Source organism: Rhea pennata, chromosome 7 (assembly GCF_028389875.1).
Source record: "Rhea pennata isolate bPtePen1 chromosome 7, bPtePen1.pri, whole genome shotgun sequence".
NCBI lineage: Eukaryota > Metazoa > Chordata > Aves > Rheiformes > Rheidae > Rhea > Rhea pennata.
The window spans coordinates 12,109,948-12,129,427 of record NC_084669.1 but is presented as its reverse complement, the minus strand read 5'-3'; the positions used below and the strand labels follow the sequence as shown (position 1 = coordinate 12,129,427).

Genomic DNA, 19,480 nt, shown 5'->3' with positions numbered 1-19,480 from the left:
GGCATAAACAACAGATTTACTCCAAAGCTTTAGGGGAGAAGTTTTAGTGCCCTTCATGCAATGTCTGGTGATGGTATCACATGCATCAGTTGAATTAGCCATTTTTTAATATAAAAGTTCCTAAATTATTAACTTTTTCTAAAGTGATATTTGATGGGAAAAGTAATATCCGTACAAAGTATTAAGTGTTTCTTATGAAAGAGCTGGATAAATCTGACAGAGCGTAATAATTATGCTGTCAAAAAATACAAGATTCCGTTTTCCCTGAACTATCTATATCACCAAATTTCACTTTCAGAGGCTGTCATCAGAATAGTAAGATTTATTTTGCCTCCAATGGCTCAGAAGATGCCTTTGCAGAAAACACACGCACTCTTAGGGTTAATTTTTTTTGCAGTACTACTGCAGCTATTTGCGTTTTGAATAGTGGTTTTCTCTGAAATTCACAAGCAGGGATATGTTACCAGGTGTTTTTTTTATTCTTGTGTTATCAGCCTGCTCGAAAGAAGGGATGCTTATGGCTTGCAGAAGACAGACTAGGAGAGATCTTCATAGCATGTGCCCATTTGCAGCAAGCAAATCCTCACTTTACTTCTGGTCCTTCCCCAAACTCTGCGCAGTCAAGGAAGTGATTTCCTTTCCTAAGGCTGTAAATAAGGCCTTTTCTTTCAATAAAGTGTCCTGATGTTGATGAACTTTAACCTTTCCTGTACAGTTTAGCTGAGTGTCTATCATGCTTACTTAACAACAATGTGGCCAGCTAATATCCCAGTTGGCCAAAGCTTCACTTTATCTTTCTGAAGAAGTTAGCAGGTCCATTTGCAAAACTCAAAATCAGACACGGCCAGATGCACTTTTATCAAGGACTGCATAACTTGATTGGTAGATGAGTTACAGTAGCTATGGGAACTATCGTTTTAAACTCTCTTGGATTTCTGCACATTAATTTTCAATCAGAACATAGCATTACAGGAAGTTTTTACATTAAATATTTTAAGAAGTTATAAAAGTCATTAATTCCTTCATTTCTGTCCTTTATATTGAAATTTAAATCTTTTTAGAAGATTTATCTAAAATACTTTAATTTGTAAATGTCTTCAACACAACAGAATAGTGACTTGCAATCTCTTGTGAAGCACCAACGTAATGAAGGAGATGTGTGTGTTTAAGTATTGGAATAGGATTCATTCTGAAGTGAACCTTCAGCATCGGTTTTAGTTCAGCAGAGCTGAACTTTACTACTCTATCTTTGGCCTTGCTTCCTGACATTATCAGGCCAGCATTGCTAATATCTCCATAAAATTAGAGGGATCTGGTAAGCTCTAATAAAGCTATGCTTCTGTTACACCTTTGGGGTCATAAAAGCATAAAGTAGCTTTGCAAATAATAAGAGCCTTCACAGAAGAACTGGCAGAAGGTCACTGTCTTCAGAAACTGCCCGCAAAGGAGAAGCACTCTTTCATTCTCCCTAAAGACAACTTAATTTCTGGATCTGGAGTTGTCAGCCCTCCGGCCCCCAGTTTAATCACCATATCTGAGACTAGAAGAGCTAACTAGTCATAAAATACCTACTGTATCAACTACTGATTCATTCTCTGTTTAGCTTAATTGCAACTGAATTTTCATTGTACGTAACATCCAAAATATGCAGCTCTCACTACTGCCACAAAATTATACCTACATCAAATAAAAAGACATCAATCACATTTTAATTTCATGTTCAGGTAAATTTAATAAGCCATCTCCCTAAGCTGACAGTTTGTGGGGCTAAAAAGAGTCTGAATTAATCTACTTCCTGCAGAGTAAAACCACTTAAGCACGTACACGTCATGTCAGTATTTATAAAAAAACTGTCAAATCGTCAGTTCCACTACTAACTTGACAAAACAATTTATGTTTCTGAAACCTAAAGGTATGATCCTTGGTCTCTCAGATCTTGAAATTAAACTCATTTAGATGAGAAATAGCAAGATAAAAGTCTCAAATTCAGGGTTATTTAACAATAACTTCGTTTGCATTATAGTTCCCTAAACAATCACAATAATGGATATCACCTATTTCATAGTAATATACATTGCAATTATCATTGCATAGACAATGGCTTCTATTAATATCAGTAAATGATGATTTTTTCATTCTTTATGAGAAATGCAAGATCATCAGGAAAACACCTAGGATACCGTTTAGTGTCAAGTTCTGTAAAACTGGAAGGTCAACATTTGCAATGAAGAAAGTTTCAAAAGGCAGTACAACACGAAAGAATAATAAATATCCACAAATGAAAAATCAGAGGCCTGTCCTTAGGAAGAAGCATTTCAGACTGCATCTGCAGTGACATTTTAGCACAGAGCAAATCTTCTGATCAGCCCCACTTACAGCATTTTGATTTGTATCACCACATAGTCTTGGAGCGCCGAACTAGACTCATTCAGGATAAAACCAAGCCACAGGAGAGCTACTAGTGTGCTTTCCGTTAACGGGACGCTACTGGAGCTGACCCAAAATAAAACTCTCTGAAACATCGGTGGGGTCTGCCTCTTCTGGACCATTTCCCTCTACAGAGCCTCTCTTCTTGTACCACATTGCTTGCTAGTGCACAGTTTTTCCTTTAAAAATTACAAATTTTTATTGAAAATTATACCACTGAAATTATACTTACATTCAAAGTAAGAAACTGAGAAGACAGTACTACTAAAACAACTGAACTCCTGTCTTGCTGTGTACATGTGTGCGTGTATGGGGGTGATTTCTGAACCTGCTCAGTCCTGAATCAGGACAAGATAACCATATTTTGGCATTTTTCATTAAGTGGAGAAGCATAACAGAAAAAAAAAAAAAAAAGGTTTCTCCTCTGAAAAAAATCAAAGTAAAATGTATTATTTCAGAAGCACCAATAAAAAAGTGGAAATTGCTGAAACAGCTCATGTCACATTGGAAACATCAAAGTGTAACTTCTTGACCGTGTTATTAACACTTAGATGATGACAAGACAGGGCAAGATTAGGACAAGCAAAATGCAGCAGACAAAAATAAAACTCAGAACAAGATGCTGTGTCTCAACAAAATGCAGTTGCATTTCCCAAAAAAAGATCTCAGCCACCTCAGCCACCTTAAGTTGTCTAAGGAAAAAAAAAAAAAAAAAAAAAAAAGGTGGTACTTTTAAATCTCATTTTTGTAATATGCTATTTCAAACAGAGTGTCTCCTTTTATCATTTACCTACTCACTTGATTTACTCCACTGAGCCTATGTTATCGGGCCAGACTTTGCACTCCAAAAGTCTATAGACATATAATTTGGGGAAGCTCGGAGTACAGAGTTCAGCTTGCTCTGGTGCTTAGGGGTCACATCATTCATCACATGCCGTTGTTCAGATGACAGCCATGTAATCTTGTCAATACTTGCAGAGAGCCGCGTTTTTCCAGAAGAAGCAGGAGCGGCGTTTTCAGCCGAACGTCTTTCATCAGCAGGGAGTTATTTGGGTAGTGTTCAGTCATCCTACAGAGAAGCAGAAACAATAGCATGTTACTGAAAGGGTCAATCACTAAATGGCAGCAGGGAGTTTTTTGGAAATACCTCACAGGTCTTTTTTTTTTCAGATAATTACAGAAAATGAATACCTCTGTCACTGGGAAGATGAATTCATGTAACTCAGGCAGCTAATACAGGGTTAGATTTACTATGGATGATAGTCTGGATAAATATGCTTGAATTTTATTGGATGATGAAGACTAATTCTTGAGGTTGTGCCAGAACAGCCCTCCTCCCGTCAGAGTTTTAGTGGACAACCGTGTCGTGACTGAATGGTTTTGTTACATCTGCCAGTCAGCGTGAGAAAACTGAAGCGGACAGGTCCTCAGCATTCAGACCTGCTCCTCCATCCCGCCCCTCAGCCAAGGCAAACCAAAAGCGGCTTTCTGACGAGAGTGACAGGAGTGAAAGGGTGGATCAAGAGGCGTGCTCGCCCTCTTCCGCAGGCTTCCTCGAGCACTGCTGTCACCAGCGGCATGGCAATCTTACAAGTAATGGAGAAAACACGCATTTGGTTGCCAGCATAAAATATGGAGATCAGAAGTTAAATAGCTGCTAAGGCTTCGTGGAAAACTTGTAGAATATTAATTTTAGGGACACTTCTGCTGACATATCATACCTCCATGGAGGCTCAGCTATGTCTCTTTTTAATTACTATTCCTGATGACAATAAAAAGAAAAAAAGAGCTTTCCAGCTCAGAAGTTCATCTGCCCCTGCTGCTTGCCTTCCTATCTGAATCAATCAGATTTGATTCTAATTATCCCCCTAGAAACTAATTGTGACAATACCAGAGGAAAAGAATAGTCTTTTCATTAAAACCTAATGCTGAAAATTAGTTACTTGGTTTCACTTCTGATTTTTTTCTTTTATCTTTGAGGTGACTTGTAGCTGATTAGGAAATGATTTCTCTTTTTTTCCTCTCTTCATGATTATTTTGTCCAAAAATTAAAAATTATTATTTCCATCCAGAATTTTCTTTAGCAATGTTTGACTTTTCAGCTAGAGCCTTCATGAGCTCTCCCCTCTCCTCCAAGTAACAAGATATATACATTGTTATGATCCTCCCATACTACATGAAGTTTCAGTGCTATAAAGGCTGGTAACGGAGTGGAGAAGCAGACTCAATATTTTAATTGTTTAGTGAAATGCTGCAAAAAGCTAGAAATGTGACAACAAATGGCAGATCTGACTGAGGAATAGATCAACTGCCAAGCCAAAAAATTCCCATTTTTCTGCAAATGAACTCTGTGTAATAATTACCAAACATACTGAGTCCTCCCACATGTAAGAAGAGCTCTCTCTAATGGGTGGGTTTTCAAAGTTCTCCATGAGGCTAAAGTATGTCTTTATGGTTGAGAGAATAATAGGACAAGATACTTTTCCATTGTAGATAAATAAGACATGTTTTAAACTTGCTCAAGGGAAATTTCCAGCTGGCCACTTACTGCTAGCAAAGATCTCTTCTATAAAATAGAATTTCACCAGTGTCAATGGGCTACTAAATGTGTTTTCTAAGGACTGAAAGTACAGAATTACTGAGAAGGACTTCTGGACCTTGCTGGTGGTTAGTGTTGCTAAAATAGGTGGGTTTTGGGTAGCATATAAACAAAAGCAGATGGGCTAACTCCCAAGATCTAATTATTAGAAGAGGTTCCAGTACTTGTCGTCTTTGCATTTGAAAAAAAAAGAAAAACTAAAAACCAAAAAAGAAAACCCTAAATATATCTATATTCTATATGGTTCTACCATCTGAAACTTGACAACAGCAACAGTGTGTGGGAAGAGGAGGACAGAGGGAGGAAAGGGGCACACTTGTAACACCTCCCCTGTCACAAGCAACCACATCAAAAGTATGTTTGTAAATATGCTCAATCATAATAGCTTCTTGAACAGTCTCAGTTCTTCAGAAATACATTTCTCACTGATAAGGACAGACATTGCCAGAGGGAGATCTGAATAGTAAAGCTTTCCAAGTTAGAGGGCATCATAAGCAGTCTGCCAAGGGAATGGATGTGACCAGCCTGCAACTAATCAGTCATAGAAACACCTGCATTTTTGGGCTGCTCTAGCATTTCCTTCTGAGCATTTTCCTACACGTTAGGAAATTTCCATGCAGAGTAGTCCTCGGGCTGCCCTCAGGTAAACCAGAGCTCAACTAGTCCCTACTCCTGTTCGGAAATTACAGGGCAGCAAATTAAAGGACTGGCTCCCTTTGCTTGCCATTCCAGGCTTTAAGGCTCCTGGGGTGTGATTCATTATGGAACTTAAGGAACTAGACGCTACAGTCATCGCCTGAGCTAAGGAGGCAAACAGTGCCAAAATTCATAACTCCATCAACACTTAAACATAGGGTTCCGATGTAGCAGATTTCTTACATATGCCCTTTCCTATAAGCATAGAGAGGAGAGGGAATAGCTAAAAGCCTCACTTTAACCCCTCTATACTTTACAAACTCATAGCACTCTGTTAATGAGTGTGCCTGACTTTAGCACAGATTTCTGCATATACTAAAGCTTGACTAGCCCAACCTCTTCCTGCATGGAAGATGGATGCTGTTAAATGATACCTGTGTCTTCCTTCACTCTCACATACCACATGCACCTTCCCTGTCCTTGCAAGCATCATAGGCAAAAAACAGGTATTTAAAATCAAAACTATTCTCTGTAAAATTTCCACTCTCCAAAAAGTGGAGCAGTACAAAATTAGGGATCAGGATCTGTGCCTAAGTTATGAAACAGGGATGGGAAAACTCAAACAGAAAAAATAAAGCACTTTGAAGAAGTCAGTTATGTGTTATTGCACTATATTCAACTTGCGGCCAAACCAGAGTCTGATAGGGTTTTTTCACTGCACATTAGGAAGAGTTCCAGCATTTTGTTCTCTGAATTTCCTAATAAATAGTAGACCACAGTAGTTTGCTCATGTTGAGAATTTGCAATTACAATACTAGTAAACACTGTCAACGTCTCTATCTTCCTTTCACTTTACCGCTCAACGCAGAATTTCTCTATGCAAAAACTCAGTTTCTCCATCTTTTCCAGAACCTTTTCTCCTCTGTTTTTTTCTTCCCTGAGACTTCTTGTTATTCTTTGTGAAATAAAGGTTTTAACTATGGAGGATAGGGAGGGAGAAGAAATTATATTTTGGAGTGTGCATTGGATGCTGGTGAAAGGTCCCAGGTGGACAGATCTATCAAGCGAACTGCAACCCCTTTATGAGCACTGCCATAAAGGCAGCAGCAGAGCATGTTTGCATCACATAGGTAGCTTCAGGGCAAAGTGGAAGAAGATGCTGAAGTCTCCATGGTGCAATCATCTCTGTCAGCTGAGTTCAGCACAAAGAGGAAGACAGAGGTGCCAACTTTTTAGAGGTGCTAAAGGTAGAGAGACCTCCCTAGAAATCAACAGGATGCAAGCATTCATTGGAAAAATCCCTATCAATATTGCACATTTGGTAGAAGAGGGGAATATGGCATGACATTTTGGGAAAATTTTTCTTTTTTTAAAGACCTGACCCTAACTTTGTTACTTTCCATAGCAAAAATTCTATCTACTGTCGAGACACAGGAGCTGCCCAAATAGCACACAGAAGGCAGCCTCCTAAAGCCTGCATCATCAGCACCATCAAATGCTCTGGATATACTTTGCCCTTTCAAATCCCTCTTGGGTATCCCAGAAAGGCCAAACTACTTTCAGGATGAAAAAGCTTGATAAGTTTATGAAAGGAATTAAATGATATGGCTGCCTGTGATACCGGGGAAAGGACTGAGTGACCTAAAAGTTTCTCTGATCCTAATTTTGCACATTACTATGGCAATACCTTATTTTACAGATACTTAGAGAGATTCAGCAGAATTTGCTTGGAAGTTAGAAAATGTCTATCAGGCTGAGAGAAATATCAGAGGAACAGACTGCGATCCATTATGGCTGACAACTAGGTATGTATTTTGATCGCCTTCCTAGGCAGTAAAATAGCTCATGTCAAGGTGATTTCAAACACGTCATACAACTGAGCTGTATTATACCTTATTCACCTAGGCAGTGTGAAAACAACACACAGGCTCAAATTATGACCAGTAAATGGAGTGTACAATGTAAGTGAGATCAAAGGGGAAGTAGACAGGTCTGCATGATCTTTTGCAGATCTCACTAACAAGACCACAAGTTCAGCTCCACATATGAGCTGAGCCAGCCAGGCTCAAGGCAGCTTCAAAATAGAAGCCATGCAAGTTGGGGTAGTGCCAGCCAAACAGCAGAGAGAAAAATAAATAAATAAAAGGAAAGAAAAAGAAAGACACACCACCACTGCATCAGCTAATGTCACTCCAAGAGGGTGTAATGTCACTACATGAGAGATGTAATGTAATTTATATCAAAGCCCACTGCGAACACATCCATGAAAAACAAAAGTATCAATGCAGAGAGTGTCAGGGCTCATATTTCTCTCCTAAGCATGGACAGACAAGAGTCCAGAGATGCTCTTCCTGCATCTGCTGTACTTGTATTATATTGGTCCTCTGACGGTAAAACAACACAATAAAGGGGAAAAAAATCCACTGCTTTGAGGTATGTTTGAGCAGATGCCCCTTCCAACTGGATGAATCTGGGAGGAATTCATTTGCTAGACATTCATTTTTTCCACTTCATCTGGACAGAACTTAACATTAATACACACTTCAGTAAATCCAGCCCAGTTCGATTTCCCATCTGAAGAAATAGCTAGATAACACAAAATAAGCTAAGGATGGCAAATCATGTCTTCAGACAAATTCAAGTGTTTCTAAATGACGCTTGAACACCATTTTGGAGTCACTGTCTACAGCCTGGACAAACATAACACTTATAGCCTCAGTAAAGGGAAGAGGTATAGAAATTGCCAGAAATGGCGCCATCCGTTGGCAGCTCCCTTGCTCTTTAGCAGTGGAGTATTGATCCAGAATCTCTCCATCAGGTTTCGCAGGTTGATAGAAGGGACTCCCCAGCTGTCTTCCGGCTCCATTTTCTATCTCTCTTTCTTCTATGATGAAGCTACAGCAGGTGTTATTTGTGAAATTACAGGTTCACTGTGACAAGGAAGCCAGCTCTGATAATTATCCTTCAAGGGTAGATAAGCTGATCAAATCTGCCCTGTGAAGGAAAGGGAACCAGTCTGCATATGGGAGCAATTCCTGGAGCTGTAATGGGTGAAGAGATCTGGGGGAAACTGAGTCTGATTTGTAAACAGGGTTATTTGTGAAGCTCACTCACTGTGTGATTTCCTGTCTGCCCATGCCAGTTGGGTAGTACTTGCCATACTAATTGCTGAACACAAAGTACTGCGATCAAAAGCTCATTCATGTTATTGTTTCTCTGGGTATTATTTCTTTTTCTTTTTCCTGGCATCTGCTTCTCCTCCTCCTCCACTGCTGCCCTTCTGTGACTCATGACTCATGACTCCTTCCACCACCTCTTTGGCACTAGTAGCTAAGGTATGGTTGCCAAAACCTGCTGGATTTAAACAGGCATGCCAGCTAGATGTGCCAAAGTGAACATCCTCATAATCATACCTCACTCAAAACATGAAAACCAGAAATTAGTTTGCAGACAACACTAGCTAGGCAAAGACACACCAACTCAAGGCCTTCCCATTACGGAAAGGAAAGGTGGGCTGTTGACATATCAAGGGATACGAGAGGTCAGGGTTGGTCTCGGGCATTTGAACCTTCACTTCCAGACCACTTCTACTTATCAGACAGCACCTTTCATCACTTTCCTAGCCTTGATGAAAGATCTTCATAAGTAGGTACAAGATGGATGAAGTTTCCATCCCACTTCATAGGAACCTGATCCCCTCATTTGAATATTCACCTTCTTTTGCATGTTTTTTTTCTTTTTTTTTTTTTTTTTTTTTTTTTTTTTTTTTTTTGCCAAGCTGCTTTATTCCCACCTTTCAAACAAAGGGATTATGTAAAGGAGAAAAAGCCTGATCATTTCCAGGCAATCAGAGCTCTGGAAAGAATATGGTCATTACACAGCATATATTGCACTAGATCTAGTGCAATAAGAACTTCAATCTTCCAAAAACTCATTTTGCACAACTGAAATTGCTCCTAGAGCCTCAGCTCCAGCCAAGCATTTGAGACTTCAAAACATACGTGCTTGCGATATCACTGAAAGCTGCCGCTACTACATATGATAACAGTATAGAAATGGAGGTGAGGACTAGACTGAGAGTAGACAAAATCTTTGAAGGTTTTTTTCTGGTGGACAGTGACAGTGAAGCAATATTAAGAGGTGTTAACAGAAGGAATGCAAAGGGAAAGGAATGGCAGTTCAGACTGTAAACAAAGATACTCCTCTGCTTGCTCAACCTTCTTCCATCTTAGTTAAAGCCTCTGTGCAGAAGAGGCAGTTCTCCCACTGTTTCCCCATTAGAAGTTTGTCCTAGGAACCTGTAATAACAGCTTTGATTTCACCACAGATGGGATTCCGAGTTCTGCTAGCTGTCTCCAGAATTACCACAGCAGAGTAGCGATAGGTGACAGTTCCCTGGCTTTTAACATACCTCACTCCCGGTCAATGGAAAACAAACAAATAGAAAACGCCATGTGAAGATCAGGTTTCTTGCTCTTATATATGTATGTGTATATATATATATATGTATATATATTTATACACACACACACATGAATGTGTGTGTGTTCTAGGTACAATATGTTTATATCAAATGGCATATTAAGTGACTTTTGGGGAGAACGGAAGCATTGCAGTTACATGGAAAGGATTAAATAGGATCGTTGCTGCTGAAACATTTAGATGCAAAAGCAAGACCACATCAGCCTGCCAACCCAAAGTCAGTGAAGACAAGGCAGAGCAGAATTAAGTGCCACATCTTTGTACTATTACAACCTCTTCCAATAAAGGATTTTCCACTTCATTTTCCCTCTGGATCTTGTTCCTGTCAGAAATGGCAAGTTTATTTGACTGCACTAGGACCGGATTCTAACCTTTCTGCAGGGCTCTGATCTGGTAGCATGGTATATCAGCATCACCTTTCTTATGTTACTTTTAAGTAGAAAGTTTGAGCACCACCTGAGGCACCTGGCCATTGCACAGTGGCACAACTGAAAGTGAGTGCTTCATTTTCTGAAGACAGAAGAAGAAAATTAGAATCACTTCTCTGAAGTGGAGATGTATCTAGGAAAATGTTTTAATAAAGCTGCTTTTCTTGATTAGGTTAATATTTTGGAGGACCGAGAAAAGAGTAGAGAACAAGAAAAGAAAAAAGTGAAAGTAACAATTTCTATAGAAAGTGATAGATTATCGAGTGTGCGTACATAGCTGAGGAGGTGATATTTACTTATTTTACTCCTAATTTGTCGAGAAAATAGATCAGATCATGTACAAGCTGACAGTTCAACAGCAAAGTTCAGTTCAAAGAGCTAGCAGTAATGAGATCACAGAAAATTCACCCATTGGCAGGCACAGAACTCCCCAAGTAGACAGAAATGCTGGCATCACTACACTAAGACTCAAAGAGCAGGAGGTAGGTTATTTAAGAAAGAACAGCAGTGCAGTTGTAATGTGCATCGTCAAACAGATGAAACGTGCAAACTGTAGAAGTATTTCTCAGAGTCAGTCCTATTTATGTCAGAAGATATTAAGACTAGGAACTTGAATGGCAGAGGTTCTCCAGCCCTCTTCCTAATACCAGCCACTCCTACGAAAACAGTATTTTCAGAAGTTTACTTTCCCTTTCAGCACCAAATTAGTGACCAGATTTTCAGTTCCTTCTTATCTGAGTGCGTGTAAAGCATCAAGGCCTTCCCAAGGTCATAGAAAACAGCAACAACAAACTCCAACACTTTCAAAAAAAAAATGCAAAAAAACGTGGCAAAACTGCAGCCAAACCTACCAATATTCTAGAAGCTTGACTATCAGACTGTGTATAAATATAATGCCTATAGACCTTTCATTGTCTGCCCTCGGGAGCTTCTTCCCTCAAGCTTCCTTCCCTCCAGGAAGGAAAATCCATACTATATTTACAAAGCAGAGTGAAAAGGAGATGGATTTTTTTGCTAGGTGTGGAGTTTTCCTTCCAGTTTGTTGCCTTACTAGTTTTTAACTGGACAGATATTTTTATATACATGTCCATGTAGTTGAAAGGCGAGCTATGAAGACTGAAGAAGTATCAGCAGTTGATTATAGAACTTTATTTATTCAGAGCACAAATCCCTCTAGGAAATGCAATCCATTTGCCAAAAAATCCTTTAAGCAGCCGTATCAAGCCAGAGCCTCTCAAGAGGGGAAATTTGCAACACTTAACTACTTCAATCTAATTTCCAGAATCCCCACCATCTTCAGTCTTTAAAGCCCAAGAGCAGGATTTTTTCTTTTTTTTTAATTAATTTATTTGTTTTTTAATCGATCTCAGTGCTGCAGGATACCTAAGCAGAGGAGCACATTTCTCTTCTGGCATCACGTCTGTAAAACAGATGCTACTGGAAGGAGGAAAGCGATTCCCACATGGACACGCACAAAATTGTCTCGGCCTCACAACCATACCCAACCTCATTACATGAGAACAGGAAGAACAGGTATAGACAACAAAAAAGCAATTTAATTAAAAATGAAGGTCCAAGCAAAGGGATTGGACCCAAGAAGTTAATTTCTGTCATCACCTTTGCTCTAAGCACTCAGTAGGACATTAGAAAGCCCTAAAAGAGGAGAACCATGGTTAATGTTTGAGGCAGTTTTGGGGGGGGGCAAATAACAGTCCCCAGAGTGGAAGCTTCACCTACAAGTGTTGCTCTAAATGCTTTGGACGTTTCCAGTAGAAGGAAGGGAGAGACAGGTCACTTGACACCATGTTGTGCCCAGCCCAGCTGGTTGGCTTGAGAATCATGGCTCATCCTCATTAAAATCCTTCTTCACCCTAGCACTTCCCTCAATCTGCGGGTGAGAGGCTTCACTTCAACTGTGTTAGATTAATACCTCACACTGCAGAACCATGATTTCTCTTTATTTTCTTGTTGCAATACAAATAACATTAAGCATAGTGGATGCGGTTTGATATTTTCACTCCTGAAGTTTGGGTGTCAGACATCTTGTAGGACTAGCAATGGTGTACATACTTCCTGAAATACTTGGCAACATTTTTTTTTATGATTTTGATTAGAAAACTTTAAGATTGTTAGCTAATTTTTATTTATGGAAAGTCACACATTTTCAGCTCTAAGTTCAAGTAGAAAACCCAATTTTTTTTTGTCTGTTCTGTTTTTAAGATAGTGAAAATTCCACTTACATTAGAAGAAAAAAAATCATCAGAAAATCATTGACAGAGACAATACAGCAGGATAGGACCTTGAGAGGCCGCTTGGCCTGTTCCCTTTATTTTAATTCCAACATTTTTTCTAATCTCTTCTTTAAAAACTTCCAGCAAAGTTTCCATAATCCATAAGTCTTTTTTCCATGTGCTGGGATCATTTCTGTCGGTATTCTTTAGACTAGTTTCAGTTTTCCCTCATTTTTCCTGAAACTGCGCCAGATTATCCTCAACTTCTATGTGATGTTTACTCAATATAAACATTTTTCTTTCAAATATGTCTAATTTTCAAAGATCATTCTGAATTCTCCAGTGTTTGTGGCATCTGCAAATTTTCCTGTTTTTATCCCATCAGCAAACAATTCTCCCTACACCATGAAAGATATTAGTAAAATAATTGATACTGTTAATTTATCAATAAATTAACAATTAAAATAATGAATAGTACCAGTCCTAAGACAGCTCCCTGTGCAGCCAATGTAACACATCCTTTCAACTGAATTAAGAATTGCCGACAAATACTCAGTGTAATTTTCCTAGTAGTAACATGTTCCTCTTACATACGTTTTTATCTGAAAAATTATTTCATAGTCTGCTTCTTTGAACATAATAGGGAATACATTTTGAATCCTGAGGAAAAAAGCTAGTATTTTAATATGTTTCATAAAATGGTGTTTTGTATTTTCATTCAACTCAGATACCCAACAGGCATGTAGCAACCCTAACCTTAGTAGGTTACAAAGATCAAAGAGGGTTTATCTCCTGCTTCTTCTCTGATGAGATTCACTGCTACTACTGATTTGATACACAAGGTGATTGCTTGGCTTGGTGATGGGAAAAGCCATCATGAATTCCTTAGACTGATAAAAAATAACCAGACTAGATGTCTCTATCAGAAAAGCACAGCTGTTCTAAAACTAAATGACAGAGTTATAAACTAAAAAGAGACTTACAGCATGACCCCCCCACCACCACCATCATTCAGTTGCACCTACAGAGGTGCAACTACAGAGACATGAGGCTAATTAGAGCTAATCTAGAGCAAAACTGCACATTTGCAAAACGAGAAGTGCTCCTATCACTTGAAAAAAGACTGGTCTTTAGTATATGCTGGGTGTCATCTTGGGGTCCCTGTTCGGCAACCCGGGTCCCTGGCAGTACCACCTCCAGGCAGAACTTCTGCAGATGTGTTATCTCTAAGCAAGCATCACTAATTTAAGTTCATTAAAGATCTAGCCTATTTTTTGCTACGATTCATTGCTTGTTCCCTTCCCCCCCCCCCCAGTTCAATCTGGTGATATTCTAGAGCCATTTGGTACTGCATCATAGCCCTCTGAAAGTATTCTATATGAAGATTTAGATAATAACACAGCTAAGTATACCCCACCAAGCGGATCAAAACTTCTTTATTAATTCCAGGTGGGACTTTTTCTTCCCTGTAATGGTCCACACATTTATCTCATAAAAGCAAAAAATAGCTGGCTAAAAAAAAAAAATACATGGATAGGAAAGGTCACATTTACAAAGCAGAAAATACTGCGTTCCCCCCCACACCAAGAACCACGAAGCATCCACTAAATCTTTAGTAATGAAGAAGTAATAAATTTCAGCCAGTATATACTGGTCTTATGAGAGAGGAAAGTTAAATTACTGCCGTCTGGCTTGGTGACATGATCCACAGACGGCCGGATGAAGCTTTTGCCTAGTTGCTCATTCTAATTCTTTAGCTTCAGTGGAAGATGAATCGGGAACAGCTGGGAGGCCCATCCTCCAATCCATCATCCACCAGCCCCTTCTCAAACAAAAGTCATTAGGTAGCCTTCAGAATTAGTCAGCAGTTGCTGGTCGCTCTGGAACCCGAGTCATGTTGTTTCAGAGTCACTCAGCAAGTGCAGCAAAGCAATGCTGTAGCCCTCCCACCCCGCTCCATATGCCCTGATGTGCTGGGATGAATCTGAATTGGCTGCTCTGTGAATGTCTGTGCAAGCAACGACGCACACTTGCCCCTCAGATGTTTGCTGAAAAATGGAAGAAAACCTAATCTGTATGTGGTCAAACCCCATCTCTTGGGTTTTGTGTGCCACAGAGTGCTGTAATAAATAGAGGAGCAGACACCACAGGTGTGGTTCTACTATAGTGGCATTAGAAATCTGTAAGCTCAGTCTGGGATATGAGTTACTGCACAAATGTCCCAAGTGAATACGTCAGTATAGTGATTAAATATAGGTCTATATAGGAAAGAAGAGATCAGGAAAAAAAATCACTTGCACCTGGAAACACAGGTGAATGTGTTGGAAGCAGTCTATGGGAGTTAGCCATCTGCTTCAGATTAGTTGGAAGGGACCTTCTAGATCCATTAGAAAAAACTCTGTCTTGAGAAAGATGCCATAAATGAAGTTTCCTCCTCATCTGTTGGTGTCATACCTGTGAGCTTGCCTCTTCCAAGCTATAAATAGATTTCATCTGATAGAAAAAATGCTTTCAACCGAATTCATGTATATGGCCCAAAGTGACATCTGGCTCCATAGAAAAATGTGCTGTTTGTCTTTCTCCCTATCCATTGAGATGTGATGAATCTGAAACAGATTCTAGGGAAGGCAAGTCCTCCAAGAATAAAGCAAGCCATCTTAAGAATAGTGACATTTTCTTAAAGTTATGGAGCGTCTTCCATAATAGTTTTAGGACTTGATTCAGTGAACTAGTAAGGTGGACACAGTTTGTACTCAGCATTTTCATTTCCATGACTTTCACCAAGGATGCAACATCTTTCCAAAGATTTACAGCAGTCTAAAAGATGAAGTTATTAAAAACACGGTTACCTAAGGTGGGAATTTCTGTTGACTTCGTCAGACAATTATCTTCGGCTATTTGGCTGTTATCTAAGGCTATTTACAGCCTTATTTCATTCTAATTTTGCTAACACACAGTGCCTGACAGAAAAGTACCAACACAACACCAACATCACAACCCACAACCACCACCACAGACCAGTGCTCCTTAGCTTTGGAAAATGACTTTTACAGTGGACCTGTGTCTGCAAGTTTGTTTCATGCATTTGACCAAACTGCCAACCCAATGAACAATAAAAAGAATACATACAGTTTTCCAGGAGAAAAATTCACAAAAATCTTTTTTTGGTCTGTGTTCCTGTCAGACTTTTTGAATCCCGTTGCATTTCCAAACAATAAAATTCTATCTTCTGCAATCAGAGTATAATTTTAGTAGATACATCAATCCCATTACTTTGTCATATCCTCCATTGCTGTAAAACAGAGTGCTGAATCCTAAAATTCTGTGACTAGAAATCCTTATTCCTTACTCTGAAGCAGGACAAGTTTTACCCAGACTACCCTAGAAACGTATTTGCCTATAAGTATATTCCCCATTCACATCTTAATATACAGCTGTAATCTCCCTTTTTGATATTTCAGCCAACTACTTCTTGTCCAACGGTCTGTGGATAATAATAATTGTATAAAATCAATATTATGACAATAATCTTTAAAACTTTTGAATAAGTATAGAGTTTTATATTATGTCTCCCTTCTAGTCTTTCCTCTTCTAGACGAAACAAACCCAAATTTTCAATCTTTCGTCAAGGTTCATTTTTACTACATTTGTTAAGTAGTTCTTCAGAGCTTGCTCCCGTTCCATGATTCTTAATATCTGGTACTAAGAATATATTACCATCTCCAGAGGTCTATTTCAACTTAAACAGTGCTTTTCTGTAATCTGAAGCCTTCACAGAGCCAAAGGGAAATGCACAGTTGCATCTTGCATGTCTTCTGTGTGAGGTTGCTGCTCATGCGGATAACAAAACCTTTTTTCCTAGAGCCTTGCATTGCTGAGCCCTATTCTATAAGCCCACATTATATTCTTTCTAGTACAGTTACTGAGGCTGATATTCCGTGTTTTGTATTTGTGCAACTGAATTTCCACACCTTGCACTTCACTGAATTTTACATTATTATGGTTAAACTAGAAAGATTATTCCAGTTAAAGATCAGGTAGCATGTTGGAGAAGATTTTGCCTGTACAGTAGGTGGAAACTTTTGTATAATTATTTTCTCTTAATTATTCCAAGAGGCTGATAATCATCAAACTCTGACTAATTTCATTGTTATGTTTAATTAATTTTTAGCAGTGGAGGTGACTCCAACTGCAATTATCTGTGCCTATTTGAAACCTTTGACATAGCAGCGTGACATCTTAGGAGATGCCAGATAGCACAAGATAGAGCTGACTCATGATGTTCAAAAGGGTGGTTAAATACAAAATCAAACTTTTGCCAGGTATATAACTGTTGAAATGTGCTACTTAAGTTCAGATACAGGCTAGGAATTGATCAGAATTGTGATGGTTGGGCCCAGCAGCATTTTGAAAGTCATCACGTTGAAGGCAAGAGAAGTTCAGACTAGAACACTGTTAGCACCCAAGGATGAAAGTTAACAACATAGATCACCGGGAGAAAAGCAGCACTTACAAAAGTGTCTTATGGGACCAGATCCTTCACTAGCCTAAGCTGGCCTAACACCGCACATTCAGTGCGGCAGCTCTCGCTGTCTGTATCTCCTGGTGTATGCTGTGCTTGTGGCACACTAACCATCCAAACGGGACAACCAGTATAGTTAGATCGTAGCTTCCTCCCTACAACAGAAAAGCAGAGCGCACACTACAGTCTCACTCCAGTGGGCACATGCTTCTCCACATCTGCCATCCCACGGACCCACTGTGCAGGCACGAGGCAGGACATACCCACTCAGCTTCATGAAAAGAGCTGCTAACCTCAACCAAGGCTCAAGTTCATGTGCCCTTTATATAGGTCAGGTGAAGCTTGAACACATTTCCTCAACCTCCTCCCACACACGCAGGCATTCCTCAGCCTCTGCTTTGGTTGTGCAAACAACTTGCTTTGGTCTTCTCTCAGTCCTCCTGCTGTTAGACCTTGTCTACAGCTTTTCCAGCCCTCTCGGCTTTCTGCTCTATCAGTGATGAGAACTGAGCCCAGTACTCCAGGTAAAGTCTCCCCACTGCTTTGTACTATGCAATGGTTTGCCTTGTACCATTGCTTTGCAACATGGAATTCAGATTTCTGTCTCTGTTGGATATTACTTACCATGATAGGCTGAAGTCTTTGTCTTTTCCAGAGGACTGCAAGATGAGGGCTCACAATCATTTTCTGCTTAACTATTTCCTCATTCATTTCATTTTCTTCCTATGTCAATTTAGTTGCCAACCTAAATGACAAAATCTTATGGTTAGTCCCTAAGTGTATGAACTTGCCCTTTGTTGCCTTGAATTTCATACCGTTTCTATTACTTCCTCTCCAAAGGTCACTGAGCTCATTTGAACAATATTCCAATGCTCCTCTATATTCACATACCCAAAATACTGTACCACCAACAAACTTCATCAGCAAATTCGTACTGCAAAGTCCTTAAGGAAAATATTGCACAAAATTGAGCCTTGAAAACCAGTCCTTGAAGAACTTTGCTAGTAGCCTACTTCCAGTCCAATCCTTCCTCAGTCATTATTCTACTTTATCCAGGCCTTCCCCTTGTTTTTATAAATATATCTTCTTTTTAAGTCACAGCTTTCCATGTAATACTACATTAAATGCTTTACTGAAGACAAGAAAGTCATGTGATCTGCTTTTTCCTTGTATAAAGGAATGTTTACCAAAGAAAAAAAAATCGTATATGACCAACTTTTAGCTAACATAGGTTGTAAGCTGACCTGTTTTCCATTCAGATTCAGGTCTTTACACATTCTTTTCTTCCAAATATATTCTAAACCTCTATATACCACTAAAATCACACCAATGGGACTACAGTTGTTCAGAATATCTTCTTCCTTCTGCATTTAAATACGTGAACATATCTTCTCCGGTTCTGTTATCTGTAAAGACAAACCTACAATTGCCTTGACTGAAGCTATTGGCTTCAGCAGACAACTGAATACTGCATCAGAGATTAGAAACAGCCCTGGTTTTGTTTCCTCTTTCTTTATTCTCTGTGTATCGAAATGCCTGGAGAATATTTCACTGTTTTTACGTATCATACCTTGCAAATACATCCTGCAGCTGGTTTGAAGGTACATCTGTAATTTTGTGCTGGTTTTGGCACTCTGCTTGTGCTAGCACTGCACCACTTTAATGACAGCTGAGTATCTGATCCATACTTCTACTCTTCTCTTTTGGGTATATGCTCATTTTAATTCAGTTCCTGAAAACAAGCCAAGTTTCTTTTAGCTTTTATCTTTTGCACTCATACTCCACCCTCAGTCCCTCCCCACCACACACCTTGAAAACCAGAAATAAATTCTTTAAATAAATACCTTTCAGATAGCCACAGACAGACTGAGGTCATTTCAAACATTAATGAATCACACAATGAAGAAGTTTCCAAAACAAGTTGTTTCTTTAACTATGCGAAAAAGGTTGATAAAATAGGATAGCACGTTACCTTAAAATGTCAGCTCGGGTTAGTAGACATTTCTTTCAGTTTTATACTGAAATAATATATTGAAATAACCATTTATTGGTTACCCCATTCACTAAAGAAAGGGGCATCTGTTCTACGGCAATTTCAATAACTACTTTATGTGCTATGATGATGGTCAATATCTTTTCATGCTTGATCGTGTAT

At 39.2% G+C, this 19,480-nt stretch overlaps 1 long non-coding RNA gene across 1 annotated transcript; it reads right to left on the bottom strand.

Annotated features, from left to right (window-relative positions):
* Window positions 1-3,305: 3,305 nt before the first annotated feature.
* LOC134142471 (uncharacterized) lies at window positions 3,306-19,013 on the bottom strand. The gene is made up of 3 exons (XR_009958890.1): window positions 18,896-19,013; window positions 17,950-18,070; window positions 3,306-3,496 (listed from the first exon to the last, which is right to left on the bottom strand). It is a non-coding gene; the product is annotated as an uncharacterized LOC134142471 (long non-coding RNA).
* Between the last annotated feature and the right edge of the window lie 467 nt (window positions 19,014-19,480).